Source organism: Hemicordylus capensis, chromosome 2, assembly GCF_027244095.1.
Source record: "Hemicordylus capensis ecotype Gifberg chromosome 2, rHemCap1.1.pri, whole genome shotgun sequence".
NCBI classification, from domain to species: Eukaryota; Metazoa; Chordata; class Lepidosauria; order Squamata; family Cordylidae; genus Hemicordylus; species Hemicordylus capensis.
In genome coordinates this window covers 36,721,993-36,738,530 of record NC_069658.1, presented here as the reverse complement: position 1 = coordinate 36,738,530, position 16,538 = coordinate 36,721,993, and the positions used below count along the sequence as shown (strand labels likewise).

Below are 16,538 nucleotides of genomic sequence, written 5' to 3'. Positions count from 1 at the left end.
CAATGAAAATTTCTAGTAAAGCTGTGTACAGCAACCCTGCTTCAATTCTGGGTCCTACTTGGCAGCTCAGGGCCCTTCCAACTTGATTTCAATCTTTCAGGGGTTCCTGCTTCACTTCCGCCCCTCCTATCTCCTCAGCACTCCCACAACTCCTATAATTACTTACCAGTATGGGCAGGAGACAAGGAGGCTCTATCTTCATTTATTTTCCAGGCACTGAAAGAGTAGTATATTGTTCCCAGCCCCAAGAAGACACTGACAACCAAATAGTGGGTATAAAGGGTCACAACTTTATTAATCAAATTAATCTGAGTTAGCAGTCTGTAGGAGGGTAAGCATTCCACCCACAGAGAGTGTGGGCCTGAAAAGACCGGGTTCAGACCTCACAGTCCTTCCCTGTGCCTTGCATGGGCGACACACACTGACTCCGGAAGTAAGCAGGTAAAAACCCACTCCTTTCCCTTCATAGTCAACCCCACCCAGCAGGGGTCTGGACAGTTCTAGGCCTTCACACACCCCAGACCGCTCAGCCCTAGGATTTGTGAAATCCTGAAGAAGGTTTCATGGCAAATCATCATCCCTGGGCCGCACACAAGCCACAAGGGATCAATTGCCCAATTTACCCATTTAACTGTCCAAGGGTGCTCACCAATGTCACATCCCTTTTCCCTTACCACCCAGCCCACACTGACCCTGCCACAAAGGGAGGTCAGCCTAGCTTGGCCTTCCTCCCCCACTCCAAGAGATTGACAAACTAACGCTGCCGGGCAATTCCCTACATCTCATGCCCTTCTGGAGCAATGAAATGATGCCAGATTGGCAGTGGCTTGTCGAACCAAGGATAGCCCAGTCCGCTTACCCAGCCAATACCCCCCAGGTGCACCACCACATTCTTGGGAGGGACACTAGCTGCTCGCTATACTACCAACACTGGAAGCAAAGTACTCCATGCCATACTCTGGCTACCCAACCATCAATGCCGGCACACTTCCCCAAACCGAGTTGGGTACACAGTTTGCGAGGTGCTGGCTTGATTGCAAGCCCAGAGGCCAAGGAATGGCAGCATAACAGAACCGCTGCTCCGCCAGCACCTGCCAAAGGAACTGAAGGATTGCACATCTGGCCGACCGCCCAGCACATGCCGGCATGCTTCCCCAAACCCAGTTGGGTGCACATCTGTGAGGCGCTGGCCAGATTGTGGGCCCCAAAGACCACAGCATGGCCACAGATCGGAACCTGCACAGGAGCCGCTGCTCTGCCAGCACCTGCCAAAGGAACAGAAGGATTTAAATGCTCAGCACCGAGCCCGGGAGTGCACCACACAGTTAGTTGTACATATCACAGAAAATGCCCGGACTCAGCTACCCCATATGCTTTGAATAGCAGCAGCATCAGAGCCCCTTGAAGGGCCGAGGGCAAGCTAAGGCAGAGAGCAGGTTCACCCTGTTAATAAGCACCTTGCACAATGCTGCCATTAGCTGATATGCCTCAGAGGCTGGCCGATGCCAGCCTGAAGAAGCCCCCCGAGAGGGTGGCGTAGCACAGCTTACCACCACGCCCCACACTGGGTGTAAGGCATCACCTCCAGCCTAAGCAAGCACATTCTCCTGACCCTAACCTCTCTGATCAGCTGTTGACCAGCGTGGAAGCAACCACACTCCTCCCACTAGCAGGAAAGGCCAGGCAGGTCTGCACGAGCAAGAACCTTAACCTGGGGCAGATGTCCGAGATGTAAGTGCACCCAAAATAAGCCTAGCTAACACTGCTGGAAGCAGTCCCGCCTCAGTGATGGGCCAAGCAGGGATTACAACTGTTGAATTCCTGCTCCCACCATTCCGCTCTGTAGCCCTAATGATCAAGATGGGCATGGGGAATAGAGTTGGCTAGTTTAGAGGCTTCTTCTCTTCCATGTCTATTCACGCCTCTGCAGCCCTGCCACAAAAGAAAGTACTCAAGCACTCCTTGGGATTGCTCGCACTCCGCTTCTACCCCAAAATGCCTCCATCCCTCTCTCTGAGCGCCATGCCTTTATGGGTCACTCTCTGCCCCGCCACCCATGCAGCCAAAATTTTAGGTACAGCCCCTTTCCTATCATTGCGCACCTCTGAATACCATAGTGTAGCTAACCTTACCTGAATCTCTATGCCAAACCTTTAAAAGCTGTTGCTCCCAAGAGCTCGCTAACTGCCACAGCAATGGGAGTAGGCTGACCCTGAAAAACACCCTGCTATAAAAGAATTTTTTCTATCTGCAACAGGAGAAGCAGGTGAAGGCAGCCCATCCAAAAGAGTGCCAGCACTCCATGCCATGCCTCAGGGGCAGGGTGCATAGGCCATCAGTCTAGCAGCCTCCCAATCTGACAGACATGGTATCCCTCCCAGTGCCGAAATGATACGTGGCAGGCAGATGCTTAATCAAGAACGGTGCTAAGCACTGGCGGTGCTGATAATGGATGCAGCTTAATATCCACCTCCTCACACCCCCTACCCCCATTCAGGCAATGTGAGGCATAGATGAGCTAATCTCGAAGCATCTGACCACTGTAGGTGGTTGACCTGCCTCCCATCTCTCATCAATGCCATCCGTCCAACCATATAGTTTATGTTGGGTCCAGATGGAATTACAAGGACGGTGGACATAATGTCCTGCCATGTTTGCAAAGGGAAGAAACCCTTAGTGATGCTTAGCTTAAAAGCAAGAACTCCAACACAAAGGCAAGAACGTCCATTACAAAATGGATGTGGTCCTTTTATTACTTATCACGTGGGAAGCGGCGCCGGGCCAGCAGGCAGGCTCGGCACCGCTCTGCAGTAGCCCTCAGCGGGCGATCCGCTGCGCCGCCGCTCGGCCCGCTACAGGCCATCGCCAACACCGCTGCATGCCCGCCGAATTGCTGTTGAATCGCCACCGCCAGGTATGTGGGGGCCGAGGGGGCGGCGGGGGGGTGTGCCATTTCAGGGCCGGCCAGCCCTGGGCGCCGTTTCCCCCCGATACGCCACTGAACCTTCCCCTTGCATCCTGAAGCCTCCGAATTATCCCTGTAGACATGATAGCCAGGCCTATCTCTGTGGACTTGCCCCTTCTTTGCAGGCAAAAGAATGCCTTTCGTTTGTTGAAACCATTGTACTTTGGTTTCCACCTCACAGATTTGTTTGTGTGTTTGTTTGCCTTTTGTTTTTTGTGCCCTCCTTAAGCTAACTTCCTTATAGAAACATAGGAAGCTGCCACATACTGAGTCAGACAATTGGTCTATCAAGTTCAGTATTGCCTACACAGACTGGCAGCAGTTTCCCCTAGGTTGCAGGCGGGAATCCTCTCACCTCTATCTTGGAGATGCTGCCAGGGCGGGAACTTGGAACCTGCATGCTCCCCACAGAGTGGCTCCATCCCCCAGAGGGGGAACATCCTACAGTGCCCACCCTTCTAGTCTCTCACCCATATGCAACCAGCACAGGCCCCACTCAATTCACTGTAGCCAGAGGCACAAAACTGTGAGGCAAAGATTGTAAAGTCATTCCATAACTGCCTGACCTGCAGCCTCACTTGTAAATGAAAACCGGGGTACGCCCTGCTTAGCAAAAGGCTGCAATGCATGTCAGCTACCTCAGGGCCGGCTATCCTTCTGCATTTATCTTTACTCTGATCCAGGGCACCCCTGGGTGGCATGTGGGATTACGTATTACTGCACAACCACCCTGCAAGGCAGGCCACTTATCTAGTATTGGGAACAGCAATTGCAAACTCTGATACAATGCTTACTCAACACACTAGCATTTCACATTGCACACCACTAATAATAACCCAAACCAAATTCTTCCACTTGAGTCTTAAGAGTCAGCAAGTGCCCTCTACTGCAAAATTAGGCCAAAAGAGACTTTGGTAAAGGTCTTCCCTTAGGAACCCTAATACCACGTGGAACATGAGCCCAGAAGCCTCTAAGGCTCAGTCATGGCGTCTTAAGGTCAAAGCTCCCAGTTGGGCAGCTTATCACCTGAGGAAGAATATGGGGGAGGCACCCTCTGCAATCTCAAGGGGCCCCCAAATGCTCTAAGCAGGCTAGGCCCAGGCACACTCCCTTAATTTTTTTTAAAAAAATTGGTTTTTACAATATCTTAACAATCCCATTACATCTAATTAAGTAAATATTGACTTCCCACTCAACAATCTGCGCGATTCATTAACTATACAAGTCAACCATTGCTATAGTAATTCAAAACATATATCTTACACATTGCAAACTCGATTTTACTCTACCCAACCTGCTATTACCCAACCTGCTAGTATTACTAAATTTCAAACCCTGCTGAAAGGTCCATATTAGAAAAATAGTTCTTTAAGTATAGTTAGAATGGTTTCCAATCTTCCTTAAAACATTCCAGGTTTTCATCCCTTATCAGTGCTGTAAGTTTTGCCATCTCAGCATATTCCAAAATTCTTATCAACCAATCTTCTTTTGAGGGCATTTCATTGTCCTTCTATTTCTGTGCATATACTATTCTGGCCGCTGTGGTTGCATACATTAAAAATGTTAAGTTTCTTCTGGAAAACAGGCCAGGCACACTCCCCAGGAGGCTATCACCCCCTTTGGGGCCTCTGCCCACCCGCACCAAAGCAGAAGCCTATCCAGCCCACCACAGTGAGCTGCTGCACCCATGGGCCTCCCTGGCCCCTGTGCGGTCAGGCCGCGGCCCTGGCCAGCCCCCCCCCCCCACACTGAAGGCTCTCCCCTTTATTGGGACCCCTGGTTTGGGGCTTCGGCCCTCAAGCAACTGGGCCGAAGCCCCAAACCAGGGCGCCGCCGCGCCAACCGAAGGAGCTTCCTCAGAGCTTAAGCTCCACCGCCACCACCGCCGAGCGGCCGTCTCCTCCACACCACTGCCAAGCCCGCAGGCAGGCGCACTATCCCGCCCAAGGCCGCCTGGTAACTGGAGGAGCCGCATGAGCAAGCTCCTCTCTGAATGAAAGCAAACGCTGGACTGAATGTTTGGGGTGGGAAGCTGCTGGAGCAGCCATGCTAGCCCCGCCCCCATCAAGGCCCCTGGCCAATACGGCATCTTCTAGGGCCTGTGCTAAGGATGGGGCTGGGACAAATCACCCTCCCTACAGCACGAAGCCTTGGGAGGGGCATTCTGTGGCTTCCGTTTTAAAATGAAACTTAGAAAACTTTTTAAAAGGTTTTTTTAAAAAAATCTTCCCCTGCAATTTTCCCTAAAAGACTACAATTCCCAAGGATCACTCTCCCAGGGCAGCAGGTGAAGAAGTTAAACAAGAGGAGTCTTCAGTCTTTCATTTCAAAAGTAAAGCCGCAGAAGATGCTACTCTCTCAGCAACTGAGGGGAAATGAAAATAGAGCCATCCTGTTTCCTGCCTGCTCCCAGTAAGTACTACAGAGGTCACTGGAAAATCCAAAATAGACAAATTATTTCAGAGGTGAATTGACTTGCTTTGGTGATGGTTCCTTAGATTAAGTTTGGTTTGGAATAACTTTGAAATCTGCAGATTGGTTTCGAATCGAAGCTTCAGTGGTTGAATCAGGCCGAATTGCTTCTGAACATAACTGGCCACTGGAATTGCACACAATCCTAATGTATAGACTGTTTTAATTAAAACTGTGGATGGCCCCAAGGGTGCAATCATCAGGTGTGCAGTGCAGTGTAGCTGCTTGGAGTGGCAAGTATTAGGGCATTCCTAAATCCATCTTCTGTCTAGCATATTTTTTATCTAAGCACAGAACTAAGGGTTCTGAGGCATTCAAAGTGGTAGCCCCATGTCTAGTTTCCCCCTGTAACCATAACATCTTAGAGAGTGCCTGCTTCTTCACAATCCCCACCGCATGTTAAGGTCATCTGAGGAGGTCCATCTTCAGTTACCCCAACACGTCTGGTGGCGACTAACAGGCGGGGGCCTTCTCTGTAGCTGCTCCTGGGCTGTGGAAGGCACTCCCAGCAGAAATCCGTAATCTGAGTTCACTATTGGCCTTCAGGAGAGCCCTTAAAACCTATCAGTTTGGCCTGGCCTTCCAGGGTTTTTAAACTGGAAAGGTTTGGCCTGGTTTTCCAGGGTTTTAAAAACTGTTTTAATTGTTATAATAATGGTTTTATGTTGTTTTTACAGTTTTTGATTTTAATAGTTAATTGGTTTTTGTTTTGTTTTAATGTAAACCTCTCTGAGCCATTTTTGGAAGGGTGGTATAGAAATAAATAAATCAAACAAACAAATATAGAACAACGTACCCTGTGTCCTGATACCTTTACAGTGCACTTTGCCCCTGCAAAACCAGAACTTAGGAGCATCCTTGGCTGCCAATAGTGGTGTGAGGAACTGCCCATCATGATGACAGCAGGAAACAGGATAAGTTGTACTAATCACTAGAGAAGGAGAGGGAGGGCAAACTATATCCAAAGCTCCCATTTGGGTCAGCAGTCTTGTGTTTTGCATAACTTTTAATTCCACCCTAAGAAGTTTATTTTATCTGTAAGGCTGTTCCCTTTTCCTTGATATTTTTCAAAGATACTCAAAAATTAGAGGGTGGAGTGCTCTGAGGAGAAAAATTGCATTGGGAAAAGCTTTCATCTCATTTAGGAAGGAATGCTAGTGATACATTTGTCTCTTGTAGGTTGGCAGTTTAATTAACTTTGCTTTCAGGTATTTTATGTTGTTTGTAGAATTATAAGAAGTCTGACCTTACAAAACCCAGTAGAATGGAACAAGAGGGCAGACGGAGGGAGTCTCCTAAGGACAACATAAGGAAAAGTAGGCTGACCCCTTGTTCCCTTGGGCCAGAGTTAATGTTTAAAGGGTTCCTTTGTTCCCGAAAGCATGTTTTCTCAGAAGATCAAGACACAATATATGGTTGTGTTTTGCCAGAAATTAAGAACTTGGTGAAAAGCATCCAGGCCTTTACCGGAAATTTATTCTGCTGTCTTTCCCTATCTCCTGCGAATGGGAGATAATTTACCCTATATTCATGCATCACCTTTGATCTGTTGCTTCAAGGCTAGAATTCATCAATGCTGTGTTTCAAAATCCATTTTTAATCTCAGCCACATCTGAAGTCATCACAAAGAAGAGAGTTCATCTGAACATTTATAGAGGGCCGTTTCCTCACAGCTAAGAAAATGAAGCTATTCCCACGATCGGCAAAAATCGGGCTAGAGAAGGCTAGCCTGATTTCTCCCGATTGTGGGAAGCAATGGAGCCACACGGCTCTTGGCAGTAGCTCAGCAGCAAGCCTGCTTATGGAACCTGCCGCTTAACTTGGGTCTTGGGCATGAGAGCACCTGCGCGTCGCAGCATCTCACAAGTAGCCCCCCGATGGGGGGCTACAATAAGCCCCCCTGGAGTTAGGAGGTTCCCCAGAATGCCCCGTGCACTCATGGACTTCTGGGACTTCTGGGGGCCAGGAGGCCCCCAAACCCCACTGTCCCAATTGGCTCTATGACAGCCGGTAATCGTCTGAGCAGCTGATCCAGCCACCCAAGGAGGGCTCCCTGATTGTCTGCAGGGAAAGTGGGTCAATCCCGCTCTCCGTGCAAACCCCGTTTGTCATCAGTGACTACCTGCCCACACTAATCTAGGATTAAGAGACCTGGGCAAATGATATGCCTTCTCAAGCAGGCTTCATCCCTCAGTCATTCGCTTTAAGTCTTATACTCTTGATATAATCCATATTTCTGCCCCTGCAGATAATGGGGAGATTAGTGGATCATGACTCACAGAAATATTATTGGCCAGTCAGGCAGAAAATGAGTAAGTGCCTCTGCCTTTAAATACATACCAGCACATGACCACATGGGGCTCTTTGCATGATCTCCATGCACATGAATGGCACATCCTCCACTTATTTATGTGGTCAAAGAGGACCATTGCCAAACCACTGTGGGCTTCACTGCCTGCGTGACTCAAGGTGCAATGATGATGTGATTTCTCTGTGCAAGGTTTCTGTACACAGTGGACCGGGTCTCATGATCAGTGAGACCCGGTTTCTTCCAGTGCGCAGGGAGAGCGGGCTAAGCCTGCTCTCCCTGCACACGAGCAGGGAGGGAGCCCTGGGTGTTCGGATTGGCCACCCACATGGTTGCTGGCTCTGTGATGGAGCTGGCGGGGGCTGGGGAGCTCGGGGGCCGTGCGGCCCTCAGAAGCCCCAGTATGCCCTGCACAAGTGCACAGGGCATACTGGGGAGACTCCCAGAGCCGGGAGGCAGCTTTTCGCCTCCCCTCAGGGGGTCTCCTCATGAGTAGCTGTGGTGCGGAGCTGCGCCGTGGCTACTCACGACCAGATAGACTGGGTTTGCAGAGCGCTTGCTCTGCAAACCCAGGCTAAGAGGAGGGCTACCAAAGCGAAGTAGCCACTCTAGAACCACCAGGATCGCAGCCAAGCCCGGTGGTTCTTACGAATAGCAAAAATCAGGCTAGGCTCTCCTAGCCTGATTTTTGCTAATCATGAGGATAGCCCCAGTATCTCTTTCACAATGAAACTTCTCTTCAAATCGTGACTTGGGGTGGAAGCCAGTGACTGTGTCTGCTATGAAAAATTGAAGTACAGGTCTCATCACAAAAATGATAGGGGAGCTAATGGAAGAGAAATCTAGAACTTGGGAGCAGCCACTGAGAAGGCTTTGTCCTGCATGCTTGCCAGCCAAGCATCAACTGGCACATGGGTGGGTAAACCCATGTAGGAGCAGGCGGTCCTTCCGATATCTCATGAGAAGGGCAAGTGCTCTTCTCATGTGCAGGCCAAACTATTTATGGATTTATGGGTAACAACCAGCATAATTCAAACACTAATCTACCCCTTACATCATCCCCTCATCTCTCCACTTTAAAAGGGGTCTTTTTGTCCAGTTAGTGTGTGTGTGTGTGTGTCTGTATGCTTATACACACATACACATACACAAATATGTCATTCACACATAAAAAATGCTCCCCTAACCTCATTTTTTTGCTTGAGAGGAAGCCCAGGGAGGGGGTATCCCCAGGATGCACTGCTCACTTGCACGGTGCATCCTGGTAGTTCCAGGGGCTGGAACAACACATCGCCGTGCCTGGCCCTCCTCTCTGCCTCATCACATGGGGAATCGTCTGGGTGCTTGGGGAGCACCCCCAGCATCACTCAGTCAATCATCTGTGGGGAAGGTAAGCTTGACCCATCTTTGCAGCAGACCACCCTGCAGCCCTTCTCACTAATAGTGAGAAGAGACTTATTGAAGCTATTCACACTGCTCTGCAAAAGCGGGCTCATGCAGTGCAGCCTGCTTCTGCTTGGTCGTGAGAACCACCGGTGGTTCTCTGGTGGCCAGCCCACCTAAAAACCCCTCCCTTTCGCCCAGTTAGCAGAGTGAGCACTCTGGTAACCTGGGTTTTCGGGTCGTGAGATGTTGCGGTGTGTCTCCACACTGCGGCAACTCACGTGGAGACCCCCAACCCAAGCAATCGCGTGGGGCATACTGGGACTTCCGGGGCCGGGCAACCCCAAGCTCCATGACAGAGCCGGTAGTCATGTGGGTGGCCGATTCGGCTGCCCAGGGCAAGTGCTCTCCCCATGTGCAGGGAGAGTGGGCTAAGCCTGCTCTCCTCGCACTAATCCTCCTGGCGCTTCACACTAATTGTGTGAAGTGCCTCATTGTGTGGAAGCAAGCTAGGAGGAAAACCTAGGCAGCTTTTCCTCCTATTTTGCTTCCACACAATCACTTCTGTCCAGGTATTCCTCCTACCTTGCTTCCACACAACTGAAAATTGGGAGCACACACAAACCTGAGTAGAACACAGTTTTTGATTGTGTGAATGATCTCAGTCTCTATTATACAATAATTGTAGAACTAGAAACACTCATTTGTTTTCTGAATATTGGAATATTTATTTTAAAAACCACTTTTCTTTCTGGTTCATCAAGTTGGCCCTTACCTGAACTGTTGTATTCAGGAGTCTACTTTTCATGTGCTGGGGCAGGAGGAGGGCATAAAGCAATAAATATCAAGTGAATAATCTTTCATGCTGCTTCAAAGCCAGCCACTTTGCTGTTAAGTGAATCTCATGAAAGAAAGCTAATACAGTATGAAAGCACAGTAAGAATGGGGGGTGTTTAATTTCCCAGGATGTTGATGAGTGCATATTCCATCCCTCCCACTGTAGGGTCAAGAAGCAAAGTGCCTTCCAAAGCTAACTCTATTGTTTTCTGATCTTTCAGCCCGAACACCTGTCTATTCCACATTCCCAATGGACAAGATTTGAGCTGGTATTTCTGTTTAACAAAGAAAATATTTACAGATTTATCAGTCCCCGAGCAACGGCTGTCCTGCTGTGTGACCAGTACTCGCTTGTATTTTTGTTACACTAAAGTGTAAAGAGCAATATTCTGAACTTTCCCAGACCCAGTGAATTTGGGAATAACTTCACAGATGTCAGGTGAAGATTAAAAGAGAAGGAACTTGACCTCATGGAGAAAAATAAAATGTGGGTTCATATTTTTGTAACAAATTCACTACTTAATGTGTGCATTTGTAGTATTTCTGCAGTTAGTTCTCAATGTTCTGAATGGGCAAAAAATAATTATTGATTTTAGAAACAGAAATATTTTTTATTATTTCCCCCCCAAAATGTATATACTACTGCTCAACAGAAAAAGGCTCACTAAGAGTCGAGTCTCACAATCAGTGAGAACTGGTTTTTGCAGCTAAGTGGGGAGAGTAGGCTGAGCCCACTCTCCCTGCAGACGATCACGGAGGGAACCCTGGGTAGCCCGATCGGCTGCCCACATGATTGCCAGCTCCGTGATGGAAGCTGGCGGGGGCTGGAGGGAGCAGGGCCGATCGCCCCCCGGAAGCTCCAGCATGCCCTGCGTGAGCACGCAGGGCATGCTGGTGAGACCGCTGGAGCCGGGAGATGGCTTTTCACCTCCCCTCGGGGGGTCTCCTCATGAGTAGGCATGGTGCGGAGCTGCACGGCGGCTACTCGTGATCTTCAAAACCAGGTTTGCGGAGCACTTGCTCCGTGAACCTGGTTTTAGGGCAGGGGTATTTAGGCGGGTTACCCGCCTAGGAACCACTGGGCTCGCAGCCGAGCCCAGTGGGGTGAAATTGGGCTAGCCTCTGCTAGCCCAATTTCTCCCCATCGTGTGAATAGCCTCTAAGTTGTTTACACAGCAAAAGAAATAGTAGTTCTTTTTAGATTGTGTGGTCATTCACACAAGTGAAAACTGTGTCCTACCCAGGTTTGGGAACTGTATATGCTCCCAATTTTCAATTGTGTGGGTGCAAGCAAATAGAGAGGAGGAGGGAGAAGTGATTCTGTGGAAGCAAGGTGGGAGGAAAACCTGGGTAGTTTTTCTTCCTACCTTGCTTCCTCACAATCACTTCTCCTGCCTACCTAGTGGTTTGCACCCACACAACCGAAAACTGGGAGCATATACAGCTGCCAAACCTGGGTAAGACACAGTTTTCACTTGAGTGAATGACCTCTGTAAGTCCCCAAAGGGCTCACAATCTAAAAAGAAACACAAGGTAGACACCAGCATCAGCTACTGTAAAAATGCTGTGCTGGGATTGAATAGGGCAAGTTGCTCTCCTCCTCCTACATATGAGAGAATCGCCGCTTTAAAAAGTGTTTCTTGGCTCAGTTCGCAGCAGTAGCATTTGCCTGTGCTGGCTTCCTGAGGAAGGATGCACTACAAATTCTAAAATCTTCTGACGTTCACAGAGTATGCTCAACTGCCTACTCCTTTTACAAATTAGGGTGAGGAACAGAAGCATGGCGGCATTATAAGGCTCTCCACTCAAGCAGTGTGGAGAGCCTGCAGGGAGTTTGCAGGGAGAGCGGGCTTAACCTGCTCTCCCCACACACGAGCAGACAGCTCGCCCTGGGCGGCTGGATCGGCCACCCAAACGATTACCAGCTCTGTCATGGAGCCAGTTGGGGTGCTGAGGATCGGGGCCATCCCAGCCCTCAGAAGTCCCAGCATGCCCTGCACGAGTGCGTGGGGCAATCCAGGAAGCCCGCAACGCTGGGAGGCTTGTTGTAGCCTCCCGGTCGGGGGACTACTCATGAGTAGCCTCGGCACAGAGCTGTGCTGCAGCGACACACGATCTGGAAAATGGGGTTAGTGGAGCAAGGACTCTGCTAACCTCATTTTAGAGTGCGGGCATTTAAAGTGGCTTGCCGTACGGCTCCCGTTGTAGCACACGACCCGCCAAAACCGGGCTGGGCTTCCTTAGCCCAGTTTCGGCAGGTTGTGAGAACAGCCTCTATGTGTTGTCAGCACCGGTAAGTGTGACTGCTTTGTGGCTACTGGACTGTTCAGTTGTCTTGTGGTGGATGGAAGGTGGGAGACAGGGCCAGGCTGTTCATGAGGTGGAGTGAAATGGTTCCTCAAGTGGCGGATTAACAGGTGGCCCTGCTACCATCATCTGCTGCTTTCTGCCTCTGCTTGCCTCCACCCACCTCTGCCATCCACTGCAGCTGCTGCTGCTGCTCCTCCTCCTCCTCCCATGCTCCCTGGATTTAAAAAAAAAAGAGGAAGGAAGTGCAGCAAAAAAGGAAATGTGGAGGAGAAGAGTACAGCATCTCGGGAGACAGTCTAGCCCACCACCACTCCTCTTCTCCTCATTTACTCTTCTGCTCTGTCTCCCTCTTCCTTTTTAATGCAGGGACTGCAGGAGGAGAAGGAACAGCAGCAATGTCACGTAAGGGAAGATAGCATTTGGTGTGGCAAGGTATCGTGTGCCACCAGGTAATGGAGAGCAGTGGAACCTGGTCCCCCCAGGAAGGCTACAATCAGGTCATGGAATCAAAATAGCCCTCTCCTGCTGTTGCTTCCCTGCAACTTGCATTCAGAAGCATAAGGGAAGCAGCATATAGCCTCCCAGGACCGAACTGAGGCACTGAGAGGGCAGTGGACTGTATATGGGGAGGTCGCTGGGTTTTGAGCAGAATGGGTACTTAAGGGTGGGAGTATTCACTGCTGCCGAGTGCGGCAGGGTGCAGGGGCGCACCGCAGGTGGGGCGTACCAAGAATATGCCGTTGCCCTGTGGGCCAGTCCGAGCCTCTAGCCAGCATGACTAGTAGCCATGGGGACATAGAGAACTGCTTGGTACCAAGTCAGACCATTGGTCCATCTAGCTTAGTATTGTCTACACCACGCCTGCTCAACTTTGGCCCTCCTGTTGTTGTTGGCCCCCCTCCTCCTGTAGATGTTGGCCTACAACTTCCATAATCCCTGGCTATTGGCCACTTTGGCTGGGGATTATGGGAGTTGTAGTCCAAAAACAGCTGGGGGGCCTAAGTTGAGCAGGCCTGTTCTACATTGACGGGCAGCAGCTCTCCAAGGCTTCAGACAGGTCTTTTTGAGCCCTATCTGCAGTTCCCAGGGAGTGAACCTGGGTCCTTTGGCATGCAAAACAGATACTCTTCCACTGAGCTATGACCCTATCCCCAAAGGAGAAGTTCCTCTATACTTCCAATGCAAAACACAGGAAGCTGCCATATGTAGACCTTCGGTCCATCAAGCTCAGTTTTATCTAATCTCACTGGCTCTGGCTCTTCAGGGTTTCAGTCTGGGTTTTGTTTTGCCCCCCTCCCTCCCCTCCCCCCGCCAGCCTTACTTGGAGATTCCAGGGATTGAACTGGGGACCATCTGAATGCAAAGCAGATGCTCTGCCACTGAGGAATAGACCCATTCCTTTGCTGCTTTGCCTAACTTGGGGATATTAATGACAAAGTCTTCTGTTCTCTGTTAATGATCCAGTCCAGGTTACAAGTTGTGTCCTCCAGAGGGAGGAAACATAGGAAGCTACTTTCTACCAAGCCAGACCATTGGTCCATCTAGCTCAGTATTGCCCATAGTAACTGGGAATAGCTCTCCAAGGTTTCAGGTAGGAGTCTTTCCCAACCATAACTGGAGATGCCAGGAATTGAGCCTGGGACCTTCTGCGCACAAAGCGGACGCTCTGTCACTGAGCTATGGCCCCACAAGCTGGTCTTGTGGTAGCAAGCATGACTTGTCCCCTTAGCTAAGCAGGGTACGCCCTGGTTGCATATGAAAGGGAGACTAGAAGTGTGAGCACTGCAAGATATTCCCCTCAGGGGATGAAGCTGCTCTGGGAAGAGCAGAAAGTTCCAAGTTCCCTCCCTGGCATCTCCAAGATAGGGCTGAGAAAGTTCCTGTCTGCAACTCTGGATAAGCCACTGCCAGTCTGTGTAGACAATACTGAACCAGATGAGCCAATGGTCTGACTCAGTATATGGCAGCTTCCTATGTTCCTATCACCAGCCATGGAAAGAGATCTTCTCCTTATACCAAACATAAGGTATCTGCTCTTCCATCAACTCTACCTGCCTTTAGGCTTAAGATGAGAATTGCTGAACTAACCCAGTATGTATGTATTCTATTTTATTTATTTTTACACTTATATCCTGCTTTTCCTCTGAGGAGCATACTTGGTTAGTACATGGTTATTTTTATCCTCACAACAACCCTGTGATGTAGGTTAGGCTGAGAGATACACGACTGGCCCAGAGTCACCCAGTGAGTTTCATGGTTGAATGAGGATTCAAACTCAGGTCTTTCTGGTCCTAGTCCAACACTCTAACCACTACACTGTGCTGGCTATGTATGTATGTATGTATGTATGTATGTATGTATGTATTAAAAGATTTAATATACCACCCAATCCACAGACTCAGGGTGGTGTATACAGCAAGAACAGTATCTGAGTACAACAACAACAACAACATTTATATACCATTTTTCGACAAAGGTTTCCAAAGTGGTTAACATAGAGGAATAATAAATAAATGTAATGTATTCATCACAAGTATTTTGACTTAATTACTACTGGAGAGGCTTGAGCAAGTGTTCTGTTTTGTTGTTATGGGTTTAAAAAAACAAACACAACTTTAGCTAATTCTGAGCATCCCTGAGACAGAAGCAAGTTGCTTTGTTTACTATTATTTTTTAAAATGTCAAATTGAACTGAATTGGTTTAATAGTGCTTGCTCAAAAACTGTGGCCTACATGGAGAATGGTATCAGCTTGGAGGGAAGTTGCAAGTTTGTTTTGCAGGCTAGTATGCTCCACCCCCATCTGCCTCTTTTAGCTTTTGCGTAACTTTTGCCATTTGCTTCTCTACTTCAAGGTCAGCTTTGTAGTTAGAGAGTAACTAGCCTGGAGGGAAAATAGATAACTGCCTGGGTTCAATACCAGAAATGAGAGCTGGGCAAACAATATATAACAACCCTGTCTTTGTCTGCTCGGTAATGGTTCGTGAATAGATAACAGTTCTAGTGTTCAAAATCAGTTGAATAACTTCTGCAAACAATTATTAATCCATTGTTATTTCTCAGCATTTCAGTAAGATCACTGCATGTTCGGATTAGAGTATTGAAGACAATCAAATGTTTGTTTTAAATAAGACATGATGTATACAGTTTTGCTCTTTAACTAGCTGCATATGAAATCTTCTATGAAGTATTGCTCCTTTAAAAAATATATTTAAAAATCCATGGATATAAGTGACCTTACAGTGACATGGATGTCAAATATAGGCTCTTGAGGCTTATGTTACTATGTCTGTTTGGGATACATTTGCACTAGCAATATTTTTTCACACAACTTGCTGCTGTCATGAACCCTGAGTCTGACATGGAAGTTCTTCTCATGATCTGTGAGAAGAGCTTCTCCCAAGTCTGCAGGGAAAGCGGGCTTAGCAGACAAGTAGCTGGTGGGGGCTGTGGGGATTGGGGTATCTGCGAGCACGTGGGGCATCCTGGAGAGACCCCCAAGTCTAGGAGGCTGCTTGCAGCCTCCCGGCCGGGGGTCTACTCATGTGTCGCCACACGCCACGGTGACACACAAGCAACCAAATGAGGTTAACGGAGTGCTTGCTCCATTAATCTCATTTAAGGAGAGGGTGTTGTAGGCGGGCTAGCCGCCTTGGGGGGTTTCCATGATCCACAGAAAGTGGGCTAAGCGCCTTTAGCCCACTTTCCATGGGTCATGGGGATAGCCCCATGGAGTCCTGGGATGAAGGGTCATGACCCCTGAGCTGGACACCAGGGGCTCTTGTGATGAAGTGGTTGTGACTCCTGAACCAGACTCTGAGCAAGAGGACTCACAGAGCGAGGCTCTCCACATGAGCAGTGTGGAGAGCTGAGGAAGGTTGGTGGCGAGAGTGGGCGCACGAGCTCTTCACCCTCCCTGGGCAGCTTGATTGACCACCCACACGACTACCGGCTCCGTCACGGAGCCAGTTGGGACAATAGGGATTGGGTGCCACCCGGCCCGTGGAAGTCCCAGCATGCCCCACACACATGCGCCGGGCATTCTGGGGGAAAACCCGACACCGAGAGGCTTGTTGTAGCCTCCCAGTCAGGGGTCTACTCATTTATTATTATTATTATTATTATTATTATTATTATTATTATTATTATTATTATTATTACATTTATATCCCGCTCTTCCTCCAAGGAGTCCAGAGCGGTGTACTACATACTTGAGTTTCTCTTTCACAACAACCCTGTGAAATAGGTTAGGCTGAGAGAGAAG

The 16,538-nt window shown here is 49.0% G+C and overlaps 1 long non-coding RNA gene across 1 annotated transcript; it reads left to right on the top strand.

Moving 5' to 3' along the window:
• The first annotated feature begins 4,943 nt into the window (after positions 1–4,943).
• Positions 4,944–10,522, top strand: LOC128347300 (uncharacterized). The gene is made up of 3 exons (XR_008317489.1): positions 4,944–5,377; positions 6,666–6,753; positions 10,187–10,522. It is a non-coding gene; the product is annotated as an uncharacterized LOC128347300 (long non-coding RNA).
• Positions 10,523–16,538: the final 6,016 nt, after the last annotated feature.